Source organism: Lipotes vexillifer, unplaced genomic scaffold, assembly GCF_000442215.2.
Source record: "Lipotes vexillifer unplaced genomic scaffold, Lipotes_vexillifer_v1.1 scaffold436, whole genome shotgun sequence".
Taxonomy (NCBI): Eukaryota; Metazoa; Chordata; class Mammalia; order Artiodactyla; family Lipotidae; genus Lipotes; species Lipotes vexillifer.
In genome coordinates this window covers 201,442-222,760 of record NW_006796005.1, presented here as the reverse complement: position 1 = coordinate 222,760, position 21,319 = coordinate 201,442, and the positions used below count along the sequence as shown (strand labels likewise).

General features: G+C 36.6%; 1 protein-coding gene across 1 annotated transcript in view; it reads left to right on the top strand.

Moving 5' to 3' along the window:
• Positions 1 to 21,319, top strand: part of DLC1 (DLC1 Rho GTPase activating protein) — a 427,792-nt gene that overhangs the window by 223,811 nt on the left and 182,662 nt on the right. The gene's annotated exons all lie outside the window — the stretch shown is intronic.

The window sequence follows — 21,319 nt, the reverse complement described above, 5'->3', positions numbered from 1 at the left end:
AACCCAAAAAAAAAAAAAAAAAAAAAAAAATACAGATGATAGGTAAAGATAGAGGGAGAAAGAGAGAAATGACTTATCCAAGAAAAAGAGAAGATATGGACCATGTTTTTCTTCATCCTAAATGAATATAGTTTCATTCAATCACATGGAGGAGAAAAATATCTACCCTTATGATTTAGAATGTGTTCCCTACTGCCTAGAAGCATGTAAATTAGAAAATTGGCGTTGCATTTTAGTCACCAAAATGTGACTCTCTGAGCATATTTGAGAAGCAGTATTAAGGAGTAATACGAAATCTCTCATTCTAAAGTTAAATCATAGAACACAAATTTTGTCAGACTACATGGCAGCCCATAGAAAACAGACCACAATCATGAGCCAAAAATGGCAAATTTCTTTTTGCCTTTTCTGTCTTGAAAATTCGACTTGTCCAACAATAACACCTCCTTAATGAATTATTTCCCAGGCAGGGTTAGTCCTTGATTTTTTGGTGTTCCTAGAACACTCTGTGTTTTCAATTACAGTCTTATCATCTTGCTTTGCTGTGTGTTCTCTTCTCTAGGCTGTGAGCTTTTCTCGATCAGGAATGTGGTCTTTGCATGCTCCGTAATTAAAACAGCTATTAGCACATAGCGGGTGTTCTGTAAATACACATTAACCAATTAATTATAATTATCACACACAAAAAAGATGCTTTGGCTCCCGTCTTAATCATTTAGAATTAACATGGTTCTAAACCTGGCCCCCCGCCCCGCCTTTACGCCTATTGCCCCCAAAACTGCCAGATATCTCAGCTGGGCAACTACTTAATGATGTTATTTGGGGATCTATCCCATACAAGTGTGTGAAGGGCACCATTGAGAAAGGTGACTCAGAATCCAACTTTGGTCACGTTCCTTGGTCATTTTTCTTAGAATGTTTGTTCTCCTGCCTCTAGGTTATTTTGTTGGCCAGAAAATGTTAAAAATCAAGGTAGTGAATAATTATAGCCTGAAACACTTGTGAAAGATAGCTTTCAGAAGCATATGACAGGTTCATAGTCTCTCCAAACTTTGTGTTGTGGCTAGTAAGCCAGAACATAGAAATCAAGCACTTCTTTGTGACTCGTGTGAGGGGGAAAAATAGGATTTTCATAATTTCATTCCAAGCTCCTTGTAAACATACTAAATAACAAAGCCCAGACTTGGCGCCTTTTGGTATTAATTTTCTTGGCTGCTTTTGACCACGGAGAACGGAAATGCAGAGGACCAAAAACAAAAACAAACAACCAAAAAAACCCACAAAAAACTGAAATGCAAAGACATTCCTCGTTTTCTAGTCTGATCATCATTTCTTTGATTCAGAGAATTACCAGTGTGATCTATTCCACTCTGTCATGTTCCAGTATCAATAGATCCAAAGCGATTTGATGAAAAGCCGAAACTAGAGCTGCTAGATTTCAGCGTTGTTCTTTGAAAGACTGCCCTATTTTATGTCTCTATTTTAGTACAGATCAGGTCGTTTTTAGTGCTGTCTCACTCACTAGCCTGTAAGCACCTTGAAAGATGGAATTTTGTTTCATTCAATTCTGTTTCCAATGCCTGGCATTATTGTAGTTGCTTGATGTTTGGGAAATGAAAGAACAAATGACATATTAAAAAAATCGGCAAAGGGGACTTCCCTGGTACCACAGTGGTTAAGAATCCACCTGCCAATGCAGAGGACACGGGTTTGAGCCATGGTCCGGGAAGATCCCACATGCCGCAGAGCAACTAAGCCTGTGTGCCACAACTGCTGAGCCCACAAGCCACAACTACTGAAGCCCGAGCACCTAGAGCCCATGCTCCACAACAAGAGAAGGAATGCCATGAGAAGCCCATGCACTGCAACAAAGAGTAACCCCAATCACTGCAACTAGAGAAAGCCCATGCACGGCAACAAAGACCCAACGCAGCTAAAATTAAATAAATAAATAATTTTTAAAATTAAATAAATAAATAAAATTTTTAAATTAAATAAATAAATAAATCAAGCGAATACTTTATATGCACAATACTCCCAACGCTAAATGTAGAATCCTATCATTCTATTGTAGGTGAAGCACTTTATATAACTGCAAAACCCCCAGCTGTTTTACAGGGTTGGACAGGGTCTGAAAATTGTCTTTATCAGGCCAGGCTGGACTTTGGCCAGCATTCCAAATTCTTTATTCCCTTTCACTCTCAGAAAATGAAATTCATTATTTCTTTACTAATGGCTTATGAACACTCACTTATTTCATTTTTCTTAGTATTATGGTCTCTGCTTGCCTGCTTTTTTATGAGAAAGGAATTTAGGGTATGCCCACACATAACCTCTCAGTTTTTCTGAAACTTAATGTAAACTAATCCATGAAAAGTTGGCTATGCTGAGCGGGCTGTTGAGAGGAAACACATTAGCTTTTAGGTATCAAGGAATTCATGAAAAATACAAGTAAGCTATTTTTAAATGCCAAAAATCTCGAATTCATAGGATATTTTTCAATACAGATAATTTTTAAAATCTATTTCTTAACGTTCTATTGATATTTCTTTTATTACCAAGTAGGTAAAACAAAGCTACTGTATCACCAGAACCAATCAAACATATATCCTTTTCTTCTCAATTACATTGCAAGCAACACGAGTACACGATAATTTTTCTTTTAACAAGTTGCAATTCATATATTACTGGGCTTCCCTGGTGGTGCAAGGGTTAAGAATCCACCTGCCAATGCAGGGGACACAGGTTCGAGCCCTGGTCCAGGAAGATCCCACATGCCATGGAGCATCTAAGCCCATGCACCACAACTACTGAGCCTACACTCTAGAGCCCACGAGCCACAACTACTGAGCCCGTGCACATAGAGCCCATGCTCCGCAACAAGAGAAGCCACTGCAATAAGAAGCCCGTGCACCACAACGAAGAGTAGCCCCGCTCGCCAAAACTAGAGAAAGCCTGCGCACAGCAACGAAGACCCAACACAGCCAAAATTAAATAAATAAATAATTTAATTAATTAAATTTTTTAAAAAAGAAAAAAATTCCTTTAAAAAGAAATGTTTAAAATTTTAAAAAATATATATATATGTATATATATGTGTGTATATATGTGTATAGACACACACACACACACACACACACACACACACACACACACACACACACATATATATATATATATATATATATTACCTCCTGCACTTAGAGTGGTTATCCAAAGGTGGCTGTATCTTGCTACAGCATTTAGTGATTCCTAAATTTGATTCATGTATTCTCTTCCTTGTCAGTCTGTGACTTCCTTAAAGGCATAAACCCCACATTTCATCTTTGTCAGCCCCTCACCCAGTGTATAATCTTGCACAGAGCAGATGCTCAAGAAATAGTTCTAAATTAATCCATTTCTGTGACATACCAAACAACTCATGCAGGCACTTTGTTAATCTTTGGTCTGTCAATGAGCATAACTTTCCACAATATTTGACAACCTTGAAATTTCTTCCTCGAAAAAGTCTTCTGCACATTTTGCTCCCCCATTGATCCCTTGAAAGAATGGCTTGTCAGCTTTGAAGAGGTGACCATGAACTACCAGAACAGACTAATAAGGCAGTTCTGCATTTCCATATTTTAATTGACATTGACCTTTTTTTTTTAATATCTTTATTGGAGTATAGTTGCTTTACAATGGTGTGTTAGTTTCTGCTTTATAACAAAGTGAATCAGCTATACATATACATATATCCCCATATCTCCTCCCTCTTGCATCTCCCTCCCATCCTCCCTATCCCACCCCTCTAGGTGGTCACAAAGCACCGAGCTGATCTCCGTATGTTATGCAGCTGCTCCCCACTAGCTATCTATTTTACATTTGGTACTGTATATTTATACATGCCACTCTCCCACTTCGTCCCAGCTTACCCTTCCCCCTCCCTGTGTCCTCAAGTCCATTCTCTATGTCTGCATCTTTATTCCTGTCCTGCCCCTAGGTTCTTCAGAACTTTTTTTTTTTTTTTTAGATTCCATACATATGTATAGCATATGGTATTTGTTTTTCCCTTTCTGACTTACTTCACTCTGTATGACAGACTCTAGGTCCATCCACCTCCCTACAAATAACTCAGTTACGTTTCTTTTTATGGCTGAGTAATATTCCATTGTATATATGTGCCACATCTTCTTAATCCATTCATCTGTCGATGGACACTTAGGTTGCTTCCATGTCCTGGCTATTGTAAATAGAGCTGCAGTGAACATTGTGGTACATGACTCTTTTTGAATTATGGTTTTCTCAGGGTATACGCCCAGTAGTGGGAATGCTGGGTCATATGGTAGTTCTATTTTTAGTATTTTAAGGAACCTCCATACTGTTCTCCATAGTGGCTGTATCAATTTACATTCCCATCAACAGTGCAAGAGGGTTCCCGTTTCTCCACACCCTCTCCACCATTTATTGTTTGTAGATTTTTCGATGATGGCCATCCTGACCAGTGTGAGGTGATGCCTCATTGTAGTTTTGGTTTGCATTTCTCTAATGATTAGTGATGTTGAGCATCCTTTCATGTGTTTGTTGGCAATCTGTATATCTTCTTTGAAGAAAAGTCTATTTAGGTCTTCTGCCCATTTTTGGATTGGGTTGTTTGTTTTTTTGATATTGAGCTGCATGAGCTGCTTGTAAATTTTGGAGATTAATCCTTTGTCAGTTGCTTCATTTACAAATATTTTCTCCCATTGTGAGGGTTGTCTTTTCATCTTGTTTATATTTTCCTTTGCTGTGTGAAAGCTTTTAAGTTTCATTAGGTCCCATTTGTTTGTTTTTGTTTTTATTTCCATTTCTCTAGGAGGTGGGTCAAAAAGGATCTTGCTGTGATTTATGTCATAGAGTGTTCTCCCTATGTTTTCCTCTAAGAGTTTTATAGTGTATGGTCTTACATTTAGGCCTTAAATCCATTTTGAGTTTATTTTTGTGTATGGTGTTAGGGACTGTTCTAATTTCATTCTTTTACATGTAGCTGTCCAGTCTTCCCAGCACCACTTATTGAAGAGGCTGTCTTTTCTCCATTGTATATTCTTGCCTCCTTTATCAAAAATAAGGTGACCATATGTGTGTGTGTTTATCTCTGGGCTTTCTATCCTGTTCTATTGATCTATATTTCTGTTTTTGTGCCAGTACCATACTGTCCTGATTACTGTAGCTTTGTATTATAGTCTGAAGTCCAGGAGCCTGATTCCTCCAGGTCCGTTTCTCTTTCTCAAGATTGCTTTGGTTGTTTGGGGTCTTTTGTGTTTCCATACAAATTGTGAAATGTTTTGTTCTAGTTCTGTGAAATATGCCATTGGTAGTTTGATAGGGATTGCATTGAATCTGTAGTATGCTTTGGGTAATATAGTCATTTTCACAATGTTGATTCTTCCAAGCCAAGAACATGCTATACCTCTCCATCTGTTTGTATCATCTCTAATTTCTTTCATCAGTGTCTTATAATTTTCTGCATACAGGTCGTTTGTCTTCTTAGGTAGGTTTATTCCTAGGTATTTTATTCTTTTTGTTGCAGTGGTAAATGGGAGTGTTTCCTTAATTTCTCTTTCAGATTTTTCATCATTAGTTTATAGGAATGCAAGAGATTTCTGTACATTAATTTTGTATCCTGCTACTTTACCAAATTCATTGATTCATTCATCCCTCTATGCCTAGTTTCTGGAGGGTTTTTATCATAAATGTGTGTTGAATTTTGTCAAAAGCTTTTTCTGCATCTATTGAGATGATCATATGGTTTTTCTCCTTCAATTTGTTAATATGTTTTATCACATTGATTGATTTGCTTATATTGAAGCATCCTTTCATTCCTGGGATAAACCCCACTTGATCATGGTGTATGATCCTTTTAATGTGCTGTTGGATTCTGTGTGCTAGAATCTTGTTGAGGATTTTTGCGTCTATGTTCATCAGTGATATTGGCCTGTAGTTTTCTTTCTTTGTGACATCTTTGTCTAGTTTTGGTATCAGGGTGATGGTGGCCTCGTAGAATGAGTTAGGGAGTGTTCCTCCCTCTGCTATATTTTAGAAGAGTTTGAGAAGGATAGGTGTTAGCTGTTCTCTAAATGTTTGATAGAGTTCGCCTGTGAAGCCATCTGGTCCTGGGCTTTTGTTTGTTGGAAGATTTTTAATCACAGTTTGAATTTCAGTGCTTGTGATTGGTCTGTTCATATTTTCTATTTCTTCCTGGTTCAGTGTCGGAAGGTTGTGCTTTTCCATGAATTTGTGTATTTCTTCCAGGTTATCCATTTTATTGGCATATAGCTGCTTGTAGTAATCTCTCATGGTCCATGTGTTTCTTCAGTGTCAGTTGTTACTTCTCCTTTTTCATTTCTAATTCTATTGATTTGAGTCTTCTCACCTTTTTTCTTGATGAGTCTGGCTAGTGGTTTTTCAATTTTGTTTATCTTCTCAAAGAACCAGCTTTTAGTTTTATTGATCTTTGCTATTGTTTCCTTCATTTCTTTTTCATTTATTTCTGATCTGATCTTTATGATTTCTTTCCTTCTGCTAACTTTGGGACTTTTTTGTTCTTCTTTCTCTAATTGCTTTAGATTTAAGGTTAATTTGTTTATTTGAGATGTTTGTTGTTTCTTGAGGTAGGAGTGTATTGCCATAAACTTCCATCTTAGAACTGCAACACTGACCTTTTATTAGTAGAAAAATTTATTTGTCATTTTCAATCTCCCCTGAAGAAAGACAATTTATGAAAAGGCCTCTTTCTATCAGTTTTATTTACAAAGCGATGCAACTTTCATTTAGTTTGAAAATCGTATCTCATCATATCAGATCATCTGATGCCTTCAAATATTTACCTTTATAGACTGCCCAGTTTGCAGTTCAGTTATTTTTATTATAGTTTGAATATATACACAAATATGTACCCACAAGTTAATTGTACATTAATTCTAATTTCTTCAGAGAGGTACACTTACTTTGGAAAAGTACCTATAACTAGGTATTACTTTGACCTGTCTAAGTATGAAATGACCTAAAATTCTGCTGGTGTGACTGTACTTTTCTTCTCTTATTGACCTTCCATTGGTTCGAAGGGCTTTGATTTGTGTTTCTGTAGGCAAAAGTTTGAGCTCAATATCTCTTCCAGACTGATCCATAAACATTTGTGTTTTAGAATTAATATATGATTTTGAGATATGATTTATCTAAGTGGGAAATCTAAGACACTAATTAACAACCGTAACAAATTAACCAATGCCCAAGAAAAGGCTGGTGCCCGTATTGTTGTATGCAGGCTGTCCAGAGCACCAATCTGGCCATTTCAGGAGAATGGATTATGAATACAAGAAGTTATTTTGTCCTGACTACTGTAATCAGGTAGAAATGATCTTATAGAATTCTACAAGTGATGTTTAAACAAAATGGTCACCAAAAGCCCACACTCGCCCACCAAATTGGGGTTTGCTTTTTGTTTTGTAATTTTTCTAACCATTGAGCTTCCCCGGAAAGCACATTCCAGTGACTCCCAACTGCTAATTTTGTAAACTGTTTCTTTTTTTCTTCCAGTTTTGAGATATAATTGACATACAAAACTGTGTAAGTTTAAGGTGCACAGCATAATGACTTGACAGAGATACATCATGAAATGATCACCACAATAAGTTCAGTGAATATCCATTATCTCATAAAGATACAAAATAAATAGGAAAAAAAGTTTTCTTGTGATGAGAACCCTTAGGATTTACTTTCTTAAAAACTTTCATACATAACGTACAGCAGTGTTAATTATATTAATCATGTCGTACATTACATCCCTAGTATTTATTGATTTTATAACTGGGAGTTTGCACCTTTTGACCACCTTCATCTGATTCCCCCTCCCTGCCCTTGGTAACACAAACCTGATCTCTTTTTCTATGAGTTTGTTTGTTTGCTTGCTTGTTTTTGAAGTATATTGACCTACAACACTTTGTTAATCCTGGTGATAAACTTCTTAAAATAAATGTTAAATCAGTTCTTTCCTATGGATTTAAGGAAATAGATAAATGGAGGACAACACGGTACACTTCATTATTTCTTTATCTACCTTTTTAAGTCTATGGTCTTCTATATATTTATCCAAACGTTTTCCGGGCTGTGCTGTGATTTCCTGAAAGGCAGACGTTTTCCCTGCACCTATGTAGTGCCAGCCTCTTAGGAGGTTTTTGACTTAGTGTTTGTCAAATGAATGGTTGAATGAATAATAATAGCAAACATTTACTCTGTGCCTGCACTTTTCTGAGCACTTTATAGATATGACCTCATATAATCCTCTAGCAACCATATAAGGGAGATGTAATGTTTTCCACGTTATAGAGATGAGGAAGCTGAGACTCAGAGAGGCTTCCTAAAATAACCAAAGTCACACTATGGCCAAGGCAAGATTCAAAGCAAGCAACACAGGTTAGAGTGCTTGCTTTTAACCACTATGCTGTACATAGTGGTTTAAGTGCCAAGACTCCTCAGGCTGATGAACAAATTTTTCCTTAATCAAACCTTTCCCTTCCCTTCCTTTCCAACCTTATCTCCCATCCTCCCCTAACTTGCACCTTCCGCTGTAACCTCACTTTTCTCCTGAATTTGCTTCTGCATAACTTGACCTTTGTTTCAACTGTTTCCCTTCCAGAAATTAAGTCCCCCATCCCCCAAGGTCTCATTTGGGTCCCACCTTCACCCTGAAGTCTCCTATGACAACTCCTGCTCATGATAATTTCATATTTTTTGAAATGATACATCTATAGCGTATATAGTCTGTACCGGTCGTTTTCATTCTTAATCACATGTGGATTGTCATTGTCCATTGAGTGTGTTATTTGTCTCAGCCTTGCCTTCCAACAGTCTTGTCAGCATCCTTTTAAAAAGCACTGGGACTTCCCTGGTGATGCAGTGGTTAGGAATCCACCTGCCAATGCAGGGGACACGGATTCGAGCCCTGGTCCGGGAAGATCCCACATGCCGCGGAGCAACTAAGCCCGTGTGCCACAGCTACTGAGCCTGCGCTCTAGAGCTGGCAAGCCACAACTACTGAGCCCACGTGCCACAACTACTGAAGCCCACGTGCTTAGAGCCCGTGCTGCGCAACAAGAGAAGCCACCGCCATGAGAAGCCCATGCACCGTAACAAAGAGTAGCCCTGGCTTGACGCAACTAGAGGAAGCCCGCATGCAGCAACAAAGACCCAACACAGCCAAAAATAAATAAATAAGTAAATAAAAGCAATCATTAAAAAAAAAAATCTAAAAACACTTAGCGTGCACCAAAGAGGAGATTATTGAATTAATAGACTTTATTTTTTAGAGCAGTTTTCGATTCACAGAAAAACTGAATGGGAAGTACAGTTCAAATTATATGACCTTCTTTTAAAGCAAACTATGGACATAGTAAAAAGATCAGGAGTTGCCAGGGGTTAGGGAAAGTGAGGCATGAATCGATGGAACACAGAGGATTTTTAGGGCAGGGAATCTACTCTATGGTGCTTTAATGGTACAGCATGTAGGCTTTTCATACTGGCTTCTTTCACTTACACATATGCATTTAAGGTTCCTCCATGTCTTTTCATGACGTAATAGCTTGTTTCTTTTAAGTACTGAATTAACATCGCTTTGTCTGGGTATACCACAGTTAAAGGAGCTTATTTAACACATTTTTAGTGTAAAAACTTTTTAAACTCATTGATCATAAAATATATTACACAGTCCACTTTTGTTAACTTTTATCCTTTCTTCTTTAGGCAAAAGTAACTCTCTTCTCTTAACCATTGATCATGATTTCTTCATTTCTCTCCTTCGGAATTCTCCAAGTTTTCAAAAGAAAAATACTACTACTAAATATGTTATCAACAGCTGTTATTTGCTGTGTACCTACCTTGCCATCTCTGAGATGCTTCCTCTGCATTATCTTTAGTACACACTAAGCTCCACAGTACATGACTCTCTCTTGCTCTAAAGCTGATGCTTTTTCTACCTCTTCCTACCTAACAGCACCATTTATTCTAATAAAAGTATGACCAAAATTAACAAAACTGTAATAATTCATATAGTTTATATGATCTACATATTTCTGCCCTTATGCCTTTGCTCCTGAAGTTTAATGTCCCCCAAATACTCTTCTATTATTTTTTTTCTCCAAATCACACGCTTCCTTCAAGGATTCGCTTGAGGGCCTCTTTTTGCCCAAGGCCTCCTCAATTGCTCTTCTCTTGGATGAACTCTTCCTTTGAATCAGACAGATTTCACTGCTCATTTTATCTTCTGCCCTGGAAAGGGGCAGCCTATGTGCACTGTGACCCCCCTATCCTAACCCATGACCAGAGTCCACTGGACTGGGAGCAGGCGGGTGGGGTGAGGGGCACATGTGACTCAAGGTCAGAGAAAAACTGAGTGACCTGACAGGTGGACAGTCTCCTTCTCTCCCTCTTCCCCTCCTCCTCCTCCTCTTCCTCCTCCTCTCTCCCTCTCCCTCTCCTGCATATTATGATCCAGGCAGACTAAATCAACCTGCAACAGGTGCTTTGGCTGAAAGTTCACGTACAGTGTTAGGTGGAGTCACAGAGAAAACCATTCTGCAAAGAGGAGCGGGGTAAGGGGGCAACTGAGCCAATAAAGTAAAGTTAGAGACAATGCAAACTAGAGAAAGAGATGGAAAATTCAGCTGCATCTGTCCCAGATGACTCCCTAGGTGTCAGCGGCAACTCTCAGGAGGTCCCTACCCCACACCTGCAGGCTATCTCTGTATCCTCACGTCTCAGGATTTTAGTTAGACCTAACATGAAAGAGTTCCTTGCACTCAGATGATTAGACATCCTTCTCCAAATTCCTATTGAATATAATTAGTATCAAAAATAGTCTATCATTTAATTTTACCTGTCCAACATTATTTTCTGCTTCATATATATATGAAGCCTTCAAAGTATGTTATAAGCAGCCACAGTGAAGAACCATGGCATATTTTGGTCTCCTGTTTATAGTTTACTCTAAAAGATCTAACAAGAACTACGTATATAGTGAAGTTCAATAAAATTATAATTTTTCACAGTCATACTGCCTTTTTAGGCCACAGAACTATATCACTACTTTGTAATGACCTTTCAGCCCATAGAACATGTCTCCCCTCTTTCAGCCACCCTCAACCACATCAACACCATCATATCTTGTATTTACGAGACTTATGGATTAATTTTCTTTTTCCCCTTGAACAAATAAATTATCTCCTTTTGAAATCACTTAAGGTCATCCTGACCATGCCATTTGGTTTTTCATGTGCGTTGTAATTTGTTTGAGTCAAGTGCTGTTTCCCTCAACAATTTCATATTTTCAGTAGACTAGCTTCAAATTCTCTCATTCCACTAAATGTAATTAGTAAGATATTAAATAATAAGAGTTAACAATGTAAAACCAAAAGAGGAAAGAATACAAACAAATGATCAGGGAGTGAGACAGTTGATACATTTTTTAAAATAAGCTGCCTTTAAAAGAAAAAAGTCTGAATTCTACTAGACTTACTTGTATTTTATGACTTAGCATTTTTTTATTTTAAGAAGTCACCTACGTTTGTGGGATGTGGGGGCATTTCTATGACTTTTTTTTCCCTAAGACCACCAATGACTGCATTCCAGCTGCAATGAGGGAAACAGTAGCTTTCCTCTGTGCAAAACAAAGTTCAGCCAGGTGACTGGAAGGGGGAATATAAGGGTTTTCTTATTTTGTGACTTTGGTGAATCGAGATGCCAGCTTATTTATTATATCATGAAACTGTCATTGTTTTGTAATATTTTTGAGCACCAAATTTGGGGGCCTTTAAAAAAAAGTCTAATGTGTGGCCCTGACTCTGAGATGGCAGTCATCTCTCTGCAGCTAATCAGGAGCCATGCTTCCAGATGGTCCCTGACAGCAGAACATAAACAGAGCAGTGACCCTGCCATCCTCACATGCAGGCAGCGCCCTGGCCCTCTGTAATGTGGACACAAGGACTGTGACAAAGAGATGTTAGAAATGTCTTTCGCAATGGAGATATCCGACACACAGACAAATAACTTCAGGCGTTCCAAAGGCGCTCCCATCTGGAATGGAAGCTAGTTTTTAAAAAATAACTGCAGATCACAGATAGCAAGACTTTTTCCTAGAGGAAACAAAATATAAAATTTCAGCAAAGGAGGTTTAGTTAGATTACATATAGAAATTAGAAGGAAGCCTTTTTTTTTTCCTGGTAGAACTTAAGTGAGCCAGGCTGACAGCACAGATCCATAGGAAGAATTCCACATCTGGAAAATCTTTGCTCCATCTGTGGTAGGTTTCCAGCCTCTTGCTCTTTCTTTACCATTTCCCATGACTTCAGCTTATCTCCTTTCTGTTTTCTTTAGTGAAATTGTTTAACCCTTAGGGGTTTCAGGTTTTTGTTTTGTTTTGTTTTTAAGAGGAAGGAGAGCAAAGGAACACCTCATAATGTTTTTGTGATTCTCTAGAATTTAGCCTTGTTTATATTTGTTTAAGTGTCTGCATAAGTGATATAGACGTTAAAAAAATATATGTGTCTGGTCAATTCTATGGAATTATATTTTAGAAATACCTTAGGTACACAGTGCTTTAATTTTTATTTTAATAGATTGAATACTGGTGTTAATCTTACAATTTGGGAGACTTATTTTGTTTGCCTCAAATAATAGATGTTAATATCATAGAGCACAAAGAAATAAAGTTACATATTCGTATCATAGAACTCATTGATACCGTATTTAATATAATTAACAAATAATATTTATGATTGAATCTCACTGAATCCCCTCCTAAGCCTTAAAAATGTTACATGGCTTTGATGTTTGGATTTTCTTTTCTTGTCTGTCCTTACACTTTCTCTTAGGAGTCTCATCCAAATAAAGATATGCCTGCACAATCTCCAGCCCTAGTTACTCAGCCAAACTACCCACCTCATTTCCAACTGCCCCTGAGACTCCATCACAGGAATGCCCACAGTCTCCACATCCTGCACTTTCTACTTCAGTGTCTTTGCTACTACTGTTACCTTTTCCTAAAATTTCCTTTTATACTATCTCAAATTTCCGTATATACCTCCTCTTTGAAAGCTTCCAAGATTTCCACTACTCTGAAATGAGCCCTTTTTCCCGGAACTCTCAATACTATATTTCAAGTTCTCATAAGATTTTCATCCTTTTATGCCTTTTGTTACGATTATTAGGGCTTATTTTTTCATATTATATAATAAAATCCATGTCTGATTTATCTTTGAATGTCTTTCATATAAAGAACATTTATAAATTTTCTGCTTGAAAGAAAAATGGATTTTTAATTGACAGTAAAAGCATACTCTCTTAATGTAAGATTTGTTAAAATGTGCCTCAAATTTTTCTAGAACGTTTGTTTTAAAACGCAGATACCTGGATTCCTCCACACTTCCTGAATCAGAATCTCTTGGCCCAAGAATCTTCAATGTAATCTACTCTCCAGGGAATTCTTATCCACACTGAAGTTTAAGGATCATTGCTTAATGTCAATGAAAGCTTCCCATTTATTCTTCTTCCACGTGCATATAAATTTCATTATGTACTTCAGAGTTTGTGCTGCATAACAAAATCCTAAGGCTTAAGAAAAATTATCATGACACTGAAAGACTAGAGAAATGTCATATTTTATTATAAATATAATCAGAAATATTTCTGAATATCTATTTTTACCAAATAGTGTGCAGGGCTTATAAAACTGTTTAAGACACTAGCCTCAGAGAGCTTATGGTAAAGGTGAGAGAAAAGATACACATATATGAGAAGTTGATTGAACAAGCAAAGTAATCAGAGATGCCCTATTGTGTCATATAGTTTCACATTTTGCCACTAGCCAGCCTACTCATTGCCTAATCAAACAAAAATAACAGCATTTTAAAGCAGTGGAAATAATTCCAGATGCAGACATGATAGGAGGAGATAAAAAGAACAACGACTGCAATGAGGAGCTAGAGGTCCTGGTTGTTCCCTCACTCACACTTGATAAGGAGATGTTTATCTGGACCAGGTTCTTGTTTTAGATATAAATTTCTCTACAGCCCTACACCCCTCTCCTCCTCTCACAGAGCTGACCTTCATCTTGGAATCTCCCAGCAAGTATTAACAAGCACCCCATAACAGGAATTCCAACCTCTGTGAGATGGCGGGTATTTGGAGGTGAAGGAATAAACTATGCAGTGGTGACTCTGAACAGTCAGATGACAGAAGGCCTGGATGACTTAAGGAAAAAGAAGAGATTTCAGGAGTGAATATGTTCAGAGAGGGAAATGGAAGAATGACACAAACAAACATACCTTATTTGCAATTTTGGAATCCTAGAAACAGCCCAAGTGACACTGAAAAATCACTACCATATATTGCTGACAACTGATGTAAATATTGTAATTATTTAGTAAGTCTACAGTCTTTAGCTTCCCCTCAGGGACCCTATTATCCCTACTCCAGGTTAATCCAAGTCCAGGCAATGTCAGCCCATTCTTACCCTCTTTCTCTCTTCCTTCCACCAAAAAGCTGAGGGCCAGGGTTAAAGGGGGGAAGGACTGGGAACAAGTGATGTCGATATATCTTGCTTTTCCTGCCTCTTCTGTTTAGTTGGCTCAGGATTTCCTTGTTCTAGACCTTGAGGACACATCCCTTGAGAATGCCTCTAGGCTGCTGGGCAAGATAAGTAACAATGGCTAAGTGGTAAGAAAGTCAAGAGATTCTAAGCATTTAGCTGAGAGAGGTCACCTGGGCTGGAGTGATCCAGAAAGGATCTGGGGGGAACAGAAAGCTGTGAAAAACTGGAAAGGAAGATCTGAGCCATTTGCAAGGAAAATGGTATTGGCAAAGTTAGGCTAGTGGAAATGCACAAGGCACCGCGATGCAATGGTGCAGCCCAGCCAGCAGGAGCACGGAGTTTGTGTTTGGAAGGAGAGAAGATTGGAAAAATGGGATGAGTCCAGACTCCAACAGGCCTCAGAGAGTAATTATCATTTTCACTAAGAATAGTAAATCTTTTAAAATTAATCAGTGGTATTAACCCAGCTGCAAAGATCTAGACATCCTTATTCTTAACTCTTTATCAAGCAGTTTAGAAAAAGAGACAGAAACGGTTTTCAATGATGAGCTACGATACCAGAAACCCATTAGATAACAACTGTAGTCACTATTGAAAAGGACTTTTAATATGTATACATCACAGTTGATTTAGTGAAGAGGTTAGAAAAAAGTCAGAAGATTTTGAATTATGTTTTTGTTTTGATGATACACTTTTAAAACTTGAATTCTGCTTTATTATAATTCGACCATTGCTCATGATAATAAATAACAAGTGACACCATTAAGACAAAAAAGAGATAACATATGAATTTAGAGAACTAAAGAAAAGAGCTGCTTCTAAAGATTTTAGAGCAAATCATCCTCCTAAGAAATGCTAACCATTTCTTAAAAACTAGCTAGATTAAAAGGAGGCTTACTTTAAAACAATCATATTTTACACTAAATGACAAAATTGCCTGATCTGTTTCCTACCATCATCCATCCTTTGTTTTTCTTCAAATATTTCAGTTTTGGATGTTCTTTCATTACCGATGATCTATAGTCTTGGTGGTAGACATGAACCACTTATCGTGCATGAAATTTCCAAAGGCAAAATTTCCTTTAATGTTTCCTTCCCTTTCCTTTAATGTTTTTTTTTTTCAATTTCCAATTTGAGATATTAACAATTCTTTCCATGTTGCTTTATTTGTAAGCAACAAATAGCAAGAAATGTGCAAATACCGACAATTGTTTAATTCAGTGGCTGATTAAACACTTCACAAAACAGTGTTTTACCTTTTCTCTCTACGTAGATACAAGATAGCTGAAGTACCACCCCCTTGAAATACTCAAGCAATCATTTTCTCTAGATGTGTTATACATACATTTAGAGCAGGGTTTCCTAAACTATTTATGGTGACCAACTGTTTTTCAATCTCTCATGGACACATATCATTTCAAAATATAATGAAAAAAAGAGTGGTAGAAAAATAAAACTGGGGGAAAAACACAAAACAGAAAAAATTGAAGCCAAAGTATGTTATCATTAGATTCAACAGACATAGAATTACTCAGTCAAACTACTATAGACGTTTCTAAATGCTTCCTCTTTATTTCTGTGCTCATCTCTGACCATCTGTCCAGACCCTGACCGTCTGGACAGATGGTCAGAGATGGCCACACATTGTGGCCACTGGCCACACATTGAATAGTCTCAGAGACCAAGAAGCCCAAGGCAACAATGAGTGTGAGGGAAAATTAGGGTCAGAACTTCCCAAGTCTCCAATTCACGTTTAAGGAAGCAGTGCAGGAACAAACAAAAGAAAAGGAATTTGTCCAAAAGAAGAACTGGCTAAAAACTCCACTGCCCTTCACCATCTTCTTTTTTTTCTTCAGTGGGGAGCAGCTCAACCTTCACTTCAGATGCCCTTTTTCAGTGAAGTTTGCACACTGTCATTTCCTGTACAGCTTAATTTATGCAAATGATTGCTAATGTTCGTCTTCCCTAATTCTACTATTTTATTTCTCAAGGCTTTTCTTTTTTACTTTCTTCTTCTGACTTGTCTTTCTTTAGCTTTTTGTAAGCCAGTCATAAGAGTAAGAGTTTCACTTTTTTCCTTTTTTCTCTCTTCTTGTTTAAAATGTTCAAGAAGAGATTTTTGGCTTACTTTTTATCAGGAAGAAACTATATGTTCTTTTGCTGACATTGTTAGAAAAGTGCCTCTTCACTTAAATAAGCATTTTTAAAAGTTCCATTAGGTATGCTGAAAAGGAATATATGGCCACACAATTAGGATATATTATATCCTAATATAATAGTGCAATTCAATAATAACCTATCATTATTGAGTTGAAATGTTTTTATTGTTTTGGTTACTAACATGCCAATACTAATAACACTGCATGAAATGATACTAATAACTATTCATAGAATAAGTCTTTCATGATACTATTCAAATCCATTTTATATTGAGCACATCTGAAGTGCCTTATTATAATTCTCTTATATAATTTGATCTAATAACACAGCACTGGGAATGTCATTTCTGTATGTACATACTCCGGGACAGTAATCATTCTCTAAGCAGCAATTCCCTACCCACCTCTCTGTGAAGGCGTGTATCTGATTTTCAGAGAATTAAGAGTTCTGATGATTTGCTTTTGTCAGAGAATTTTCAGCAATATCAAAATTTGAATACTGAGTTTCTATTTCCCAATTCTATCACCTCCATATGTTCTGCAAAATGCTTGTTCATAAAATCCACTGATTTTTTTTCAGTTGGATGGTTTCTTTTTTGCTCTTTCTGATTTGTAGAAGTGTTTTATTTATTATAGATAGTAACACTCTATTGGTTACTTATGTTGCAACTATTTTCCTGTTTTCCAATTTGCTTTTTTTCATTACCCTCAAAAAATCCCTCAAGTACTTTAGAGCATATCTCACCCCACCTTCACCCCTATTCCTAAACTCTGGCAAGCCCATCTCTGTCACTATAGTCATGCCTTTTGTAGAATTGCCTATAAATGGAAAAAGGTGCTATATATATTCTCATACAAGTATTGTGTAAACACATGTTACTATTTCTCTTGTGTTATACCCAGAAGGGGAGTTAGTTGGTAAGGGCATATTTAACTTTATAAGATACTTCCAAACTATTTCCAAATTGGTTAAACCATTTTACATTCCCACCAGCAATGCAGAAAAATTCCAGCTGCCCCATATCCTCTCAAATACTGTACTTGGTATGGTTAGTCTTTTTAATTTTAGTGTGTAGTGGTATTTCAATATGATTTTAATTTTCATTTCCCTAATGACTAATGAGGTCAGTCATCTTTTCATGTACTTATTGGCTATTCATATATCTGCTTTTATAAAGTGTCATTTCAAAACTTTTGCCCCTTTGTTAAAGTCTGGTTATTTGCCATTTTGTTATTGAATCATAAGGGTTCTTTTTATATTCCAAAAACAAATTCTTTATTAGATGTGTTTTGCAAATATTTCCTCCCAGCCAGTGGCTTGACTTTTTCTCTTCTTTGCAGTGTTTTTAAAAGAACAGAGGTTTTTGTTCCATTTTGTTCTCTCTCTCTCTCTCTCTCTCTCTCTTTTTTTTTAATGATTCGTGCTTATTGAGGCCTAAGAAAGCTTTGCCTAACTTAAAGTCACAAAATTTCTTCTACAAGTCTTAGAGTTTTACCCTTAATATTTAGATCTCTAGCTCATGGTCCATTTAGAGTTAATGTTTAAGGTGTGAGGTAAAGGTGGAGGTTTATTTTTTCCCATATGGTTACCCAGTTTTCCCAACAACATTATTGAAAGAGATTATCCTACCCCATTGTCTTCCTTGGCTTTTTTATAAAAAATCAACTGAACATGTGGTATGGACCTATTTCTGGAATCTTTATTTTGTGCCATTGGTCTATATGTCTGTCCTTAAATCAGTATCACCCTTCCTTGATTACTGTCAATTTATAGTATGTGTTGAAATCAAGTAGTGTAAATCCTCCAAAATTGCTCTTCTTTTTCAAAATCTTTTTGGTTCATTTAGGCCCTTTGTATTTCCAAATAAATTTTAGAATCAACTTCTCAAGTTAAGAAAAAGAACCTTATGGAACTTTGATTGATTCTGTGTTGAATCTATAGATGATTACAGAGAGAAATGACACCCTAACAATGTTGAATCTTCAAATTCATGAACATGGTATATCTCTCTATTTATTTAGGTCTTTAGTTTCTCTCAGCAATGTTTTATAGCATTTAGTGTACAAGTTTTTGTATACATATTTGTTAAATCTATCTCTAAGTATTTCATATTTTTAATATCATAAATGATATTTATTTTAATTACAAGTGTTCATTGCTAGTATATGGAAATACAATTGATTATTGTATATTGACCTTGACTCTTGTGACCTTGTTAAACTTACCTTTTATTTCTAGTTAATCCAACTAGAGATTAATCCATTTTATTGATCTTTTCAAAGAAACAGATTTGATCTTCCCTATTGTTTATCCATTTTCCATTTCCATGATTTCTGCTTTTATCTTTATTATTTCCTTTCTTCTGCTGGCAGATCCAGAGCAGCCATTTTTCTGCCACTAATTTAGCCCCACTACAGAGGCATGACTCTTGGGGATTTCATCCAGTGCCCCAGATTACACAAGGTCTCTTCATGCCAGCTGGTGGGAACAGAAACTAATCCTAGCCTTGTGTGACCAGGAAGTTATCTGCCTACTGACTTCCAATACCTCTTTCCTCGGCTTGGGAGAGTTCCTTCTTACACCTGTGCCAATCAGTATTCAGTCAAAGCTTTGGGAAGATCCCCCTGCAGATCTGCAGAGCTCACTCTCTATGCCACTCCCTTTGACCTGCAAATTCTAGCTGCCTCTGTCTCCACGAACTCTGATCTTTTTCACCTCAAGACTGCCAGGTTATGTTTGGTTTTCCTGTTTCTACTCTGTGGCCCAGAAACTTCTCCCAGGCAGTAGGTTGGGGCAGTATAGCTCATCTATTTGTTTTTTTTAACCTTCTTTCAGAGATTACAGTCCTGCATTACCTATTTTACATTTTCTGAAAAACAGTGTTTTGTATTTGTGTGTGTGTGTGTGTATGTGTTGTGTTTATGAGCAGGATCCCTTCATGGACAAAAGCTAAGTCAAACTGTAAAAGAGTTTTTTTACAAAAACATTCAAGCCTGTTAGTATTGGCAGTGTTTTGGGTCTTGTCACAATATATGACATTTATTGGAAGGGTGTAATCAATAGATTACATTAACATAGACAAATATTTGGATTCCTATTTCATCTGACTTTGAAATTATGCCTGAATGTATGTGCTTGATATACCATTCAGCCATCATCCAAAATTACTTTTGATTTTATTATTAGTGTAGCATGTTATTTGAGGTTATTGTTGATTGTTATAATCTAGAGGATAATCCTATCTGGCATTCTTTACCGAGATTTGTGGCAGTGGACTTACATAAAGGTAAAATAAAACATTTGAATATTTTATTTATTTCTCAGAAGGAAGTCTTATAATTCAGAATCATCAAGAGGTTATTTTTTTTTTTTTGGTCCCAATCTCAATAAAAATATACATAAAATAGCTAGTATGAATTGAAATTAATACAATTTAAAAGCAATTCAAGTAGTCATAATATACTTCTGAGTAAGCAGAGAAATCACTGTAATTCTATGTCATAATGCTAGACTCCTTTAATTAATAACATACTGGAATTTTACACTGAAGAATGAAGGATAGGAAACTAAAATAATAAAAGGAAGAATTTTAAATTAAAAGAAAATGAAGAATAAGAAAAAGGAAATCATTTTCTTCTGAGGTTTTTACTGTACCTAAAATTTATGGTACCATTATTCCTATTATTTTATAAGGAAATATAAATTATAGATGCATTATTTCTTTAGTCTTAGTATTGTTGAGGTATCCTTGTTGTTTTTTCCATAGAAATTAAAAATATTTTAACCTTCTGAAATCATAGTATAGAAGAAAATCTGAAATTATTACATTAAAAAAATTCTGGGAGCATCATTACTTCCTCTATCCTATTCTCTAGTATCTTTTATTTCCTGTCTCTTTGCCAAAAATTCCAGTATAGAAAATGAGTCAACTACAGAAAATAAAAAAGAAATAATTGAGAAAGGAGTAAACCAAAATAAACAAATGAACAATTCCAAAGAAATATATTCAAAGCCACTTGAAATAGCTTGAGGAAGGGATAAAAATGGGCAATTAATGTACTAATAGTTAAGTTTCTGTTGAGGTAATTTTTAGAAGTGGAATGAGACCATCTAGCCCAGTAGAATTATTTAACCTTTTTGTTCCACTTCAATAGGAGAGGCCTCATCCTGTGTGATTCTGATATTCACCAGTTCCATCTCCTGCTCTGGGCCAGAATCAGCGAACTAGTCAATCCCCTCTTTAGCAGTTGTGAAAATGCTGTCTCAAGGTCACAAAGCCGTCAAGGGGCAGGACTGAAATGAAGCCTGTTTCTATCTTAGTCTGTTTTGGCTGGTTTAACAGAATACCATAGACTGAGTGGCTTATAAACAACAGAAATTTATTTCTCAGTCCGGAGGCTGGGAAGTCCAAGATCAAGGTGCAGACACATTCAGTGTCTGGTGAGGGCTGACTGCCTGGTTCATAGACACCTTGCCGAGCCCTCACATGGCAGAAAGGATAAGAGAGCTCTCTGGGGTCTCTTGTATAAGGGCACTAATCCCATTCATGAGGACTCCACC